This window comes from Penaeus japonicus, unplaced genomic scaffold (genome assembly GCF_977035675.1).
Source record: "Penaeus japonicus unplaced genomic scaffold, GWHDUDI00000001_assembly GWHDUDI00000028, whole genome shotgun sequence".
In the NCBI taxonomy this organism is placed as follows: Eukaryota; Metazoa; Arthropoda; class Malacostraca; order Decapoda; family Penaeidae; genus Penaeus; species Penaeus japonicus.
This window is the reverse complement of record NW_028234430.1, coordinates 20,846,786-20,851,785: the sequence shown is the minus strand read 5'-3', so window position 1 is coordinate 20,851,785 and position 5,000 is coordinate 20,846,786. Positions and strand designations below refer to the sequence as shown.

The 5,000-nt window shown below is 39.4% G+C and overlaps 1 pseudogene; it reads left to right on the top strand.

Moving 5' to 3' along the window:
• Positions 1-1,364: 1,364 nt before the first annotated feature.
• On the top strand, positions 1,365-3,466 carry LOC147468522 (uncharacterized; annotated as a pseudogene).
• Positions 3,467-5,000: the final 1,534 nt, after the last annotated feature.

Below are 5,000 nucleotides of genomic sequence, written 5' to 3'. Positions count from 1 at the left end.
TTAATCATTTTTATCGATCGTGTCTTTAGATATCAAGCTCAAACGTGACGTCACATGTAAACATCACGGTGGCTTTCTCAATGTGCCATCGTCCTCCAGACTTATTTCAAATAGATTTGGAAAACGAAGGACAAAAATAGGTGGGTTATTAATAGAATTGATAATGTATATATGGCACAACCAATTCTTGGACTAGAATTCTTACACAATTAATACGTAAACAGTATATGAATTACAGTGGGCGTGGAGGGGTTTGAAAAACGGCGTACTACTTATTTCCGCGACTCTCCAACAAAAGTTCTTTCAGCAAGGCTGTCCTCAACTTTAGAGGAGTAACATAGATTATATCAAATCGTCTGGCGTATAATTTATCTTATTTACATATGACATCATAAGCCATAGTCCAATGTCCCTTAATCACAGACTTTGTTTTTGTAATACGTCCTCGTTTATACATTTTTCTTCGAAGTGCACACAATCTAAGCTGTTGCAGAAAAAATGTTACAGTGAATATACGTTACCATAGATACTATCTTAAAGTCCCTGAGGATATCCTTTGCTTCGTGATCCGTGACTTCACTATCAAAAGATGTAGCGCCTCGATGTTCCTTCTAATTTGGGCAACAGACATCACTGTTGATTCTACATGACGAGGCTGTAGGGATGTTGGTCATTCTTGAATTTCACTCAATTTCACAGTGTCCTTGGTATTTGTTTGTGATACATTTAGTAAAATTAAAATGAATAGTTATAAAGAATAGAGGGATTTTAAAGAAACGGTTTATCTCTACTGGCAGGAAGTATAAAAAAATTGTTTATAAAAAATCGTTTATGTTTTTTTTTGTGACGTCAGAGTCTGATGACGTTAGAAGGACATGATGACGTCACGAGCTGGCAATCACTTGATGGCCAACATGATGCAATATTGCTTGCGGGGAATTGCATCTTCTCGTTACAGGATCTTTGGACAGGAATTGCTTGTAAATTACCTGCGGCTTATCCTTGACTCAACTGTGTCCTACTTGTGGCCTACTTGTGTTGTCTGTAACTTGCCTGTAATTTAATTTGATCATTATTATCTTTAATTTACCAGTAACTTGTAACTTACGTGTGATTTACCTATGATTCGCTGTAATTCATCACCAACTTCCCTGTTACTTACCCATGATTTGCCAATAAAGGTCGATTCACACACATCAGTGACGTGTCCGCTCAGTGCTTCAGTATCAGTAAAAAATATCGTTGCTTCGAATTCAACCGAAGCATTCACACACGTCCGGCGCAGTACAGTGTTTTAACTATCAGTGGCCGTTCCGTCTCCGTTCCGTCTCCGTTCCGTGGAGTTGAATATCGTCGCCACCGATATTTTTTAGATTTTCACGGACGCCGGACGAGTGTTCTGAACGCTCAAGAAAATGGATGACGAACTTCTGATTGAACTGGTGCGAAATCATCCAGTTCTTTATGATCTGTCCCAACCGAAATATATGGATTGCAATTTCAAGCAAGATATATGGAATAAAATAGGAGAAGAAATGAAAGTAGATGGTAAGTACTCTTTTTAATTGATGTAGTTAATCATATCACACCACACCACACCTCATACTACACCACAACACCACACCACATCACGCCATACCTCATACCGTACCACAACACCTCACATCACATTTCGTTTTTTTTTTACTGATGTATTTAATCTATTCTTAATTTTGTAGTCACACTAAATGTCTGGTTTACTTTTGCAAGGTTTTTATACCTTTTCTCTGCCTTTCATTTTCGAATCTGCAGTCATGAAAACTGCCATTGCACAGATCCAGCCTCTGAATGAAAGTAATCGTTGTACAGCTCTCTTACAGTTAACGCATTTCTTGTTGCATTTCCACCTTGCAGAGGCAGATTTTCAAGTCTTGCTTCTTCTGTTTTAGGCACTGTTGCATTTACCTCATATGGGGGTGTTTCTACATCATATTTCCTAATGAAATTATGCAGAACACAGATTGCAAGTATGATGTGATCAACATTTTCTGGTTTTGCTTGAATTCTTCGGTTACATATTCTAAATTTCTGAGACAAAATGCCAAACGTATTTTATAATTAAAGATGTCTATAATTAAAGACACGACTAGAATTATCCAAATCTTGCCCAGGATATGGTCGCATCAATTAATTTTATAGAGGGAAGGCTTCATCAGCCACCATTACATACGGAACCTTAGTATCTGTGCTTGGCAATACAGCATTCCCTGGTAGTGATAATATGCCTCGCTGTAGTGCTTTGCCTAGACCAGAATTTGCAAAAACATCCACCATCACTGCTTTTTCCATATGCACCAACATCAATTGTTATGAAATTGTAATGTGCATTAACAAGCGCCAACAAGACAATTGAAAATGTTTTCTTATAGTTAAAGTAAAGAGAACCACTATTTGGGGGAGCCTGAATGCTAAAATGCTTGCCGTCCAAAGCTCCCAAGCAGTTAGGAAAATGCCAAAGTGCTGAAAAATGGATTTCCACATCTCTGTTGAAGGTTTTGGTTGTACTTCGCTCATGAGATTTTCTGTTATTATCCTACAAGTGTCCATGACAATTTTGTACACTGTGCTATGCCCCAAGCGGTAGCTGAACGAAATTGTCCTTAAGGAATCCCCCGTAGCTAGGTATCTGAAAGAAAGAAATTTAACTTATATTGAAACTTTGTTTTTTTTCTCAGGTTCAGCAATATAAGGGACAACTACAGAAAATCTATGAAGAAGACTTCAACTAAGAGTGGGCAAAGTGCAGAGAATATTAAACTGTATAAATTTTCGGAGCAATTAAACTTTTTAAAGATTTACATGCACGAGAGGGAAGCCAAGGGGAACATCGTAAGTGAGGAACATGAAGGAAACAATCATGACGATGCTGTAGAACAACAGGAGGACGAACAAGACAACATCCCGAAAGATGCAGGGTAACCAACAGTATTGGACGGAGGCCTACATGAAGATTTGCAGACACAGCCATTGCCTTCACCAAAGCCTACTTTTGAAGCTCAAGTTAAGTCAGCAGGAAAATCAAAGAAGAAAGTGGCACCTCAACAAACAGCTTCTGCAAAATTAATGGAGTACTTGATCAGTAAACAAGAAAATCAAACCGCTTCTACCTCACCACACCCTGTTGACATTGACATTGCTCCAACTCTAAAAACTTTAACCCCTTATTATTTGAATGTAGCAAAATCTGAAATATTTGCCACAGTACAGAAATATGAAATGCAAATGCTTATCAATCAACAAGCATCTGAAAGACCACCTGAGCCTTCAGCTTCTACATCATTAGCTCCGACTCCACATCCCTCACCTCAACCAAGAACATACAACAGCAACATATGATGATCAGCAACATGAGCTCTCTGCTTAGACATCAGTTCCAAACAGCGCCAATTCTTTGCAGAACTACTTTTCAACTTTTCAGGGTTATTAACTCTTTAATTTACAACTTAACACATTTGAGTAATCACTAACATGAAGAAACAACCATAAGTAAGGATGCATTTTGGCCGTTTAAAACAAATTAATGTACTGTCACTTAGTATAACAATCAACTAATAAGAGTTGTGAAAGAGTCTGTGAAATCTCCAGCATAGATAAGTACAGTAAATGACCAGCTACAAATACAGTGTATTATATCACCTCAAACAAACTGCTAATCGTTCCGTTGGTTTTATGGCCTTTCTCCAGTGGGTGTCTTGTTTCTTCAGTTGAGTCTCCATTTTACTGAACAATATCCTGAAGCTGTTTTTTGGACATTCTAAAGTACTGGAAAAATTTTGTTTCATCATCAGTTAATTCCTTGAACAGAGTCGCAAGCTCTCCTTCAGTGTCTCTTTTCTGCCAAGCTTCATGTACCCACTTTCTCTTCTTCACTTTTTGTTCTGCCTCTTCCTCTTCATCAAGGATTATGGCAATCATTGCCAACTCCACGTCCGAAAACTTTGCCATCCTGGAAAACAACTTACCCGTGACTGACTTGCAACTCCCCCAAAAGTTACCTGCAACTTCCCTATGACTGACCTGCAACTCACCTCAGAGCCTCGCAACCAGTCGCAGGAACCTGTGCCTTATGATCTTCGCAAAAGGAACTAGTTTTTGTCTCGGAGGGAAGGGTCGCTCCTTGGCTCCTTCCCTCGGTCTCCTGTTCTTCCGTTTCTTCTAGAATGTCTTGCTCTTCCTCCTTCTGTCTCCGAGGTGCTTTTGGTCTCTCTGTTTTTGTCTCTGGTGTTTCTTTTGTCTCTTGTTCTTTGTCTCTCTGTCTGTCTGTGTTGCGTTTTTTATGTCTTTCCTCTCTCTGAATTTCTTTGAGTTACGGTTTCTCCCTCTAGATGGTCTTCTCTTTTAACTTTTCTCTTCTCTCTCTCTCACTTTTATTTCTTATTTTTTTTCTCTCTCCCTCGACCATACTTCCTTCCCTTCACTCGCTCTCCCTCTCCCTCTTCCTCCCTCCATACTTCCATTCCTTCCCTTCTATCCCCTTCCCTCTCCCCCATCTCCCTCCCATCCTCCCTCCTTCCTGCCGACCCTCCCACCCTCTCCCTCTCCCTCACCCGCTCCCACTCTCTCCGCCTTTTCTTATCTAAGAACAATAATTCATTAGATGTCCTTCTAATGCCAAAGACATTCGGGGAAACTGCATAAATCTTGAGCCACATGATACTTCCTTCACGTTTTCTCGTTAATTCCGCGTCTGCGTCCTTTTCGGTGTCTCTGCTTATCTTGACGGCTATCTTGCTTATCGGGTCGTACTGTGTCTATTTTGTTTTATCTATTCAATGGGTTTATGTGTCAAAGAATCCGTTTAAGGTAATTGTTTTTTTTTCTCACATTTTCAATTTTGCTTCCTTTTTTCTGTCCTTCAACTCTCTCTCTCTCTTTAAGGTTTTAGGGCTGCATATAGTTTATTTGTTAATCTCTCTCTTTCTGTCTTTCTTTCTTTCTGTCTTTCTTTCTCTCTCTCCCCC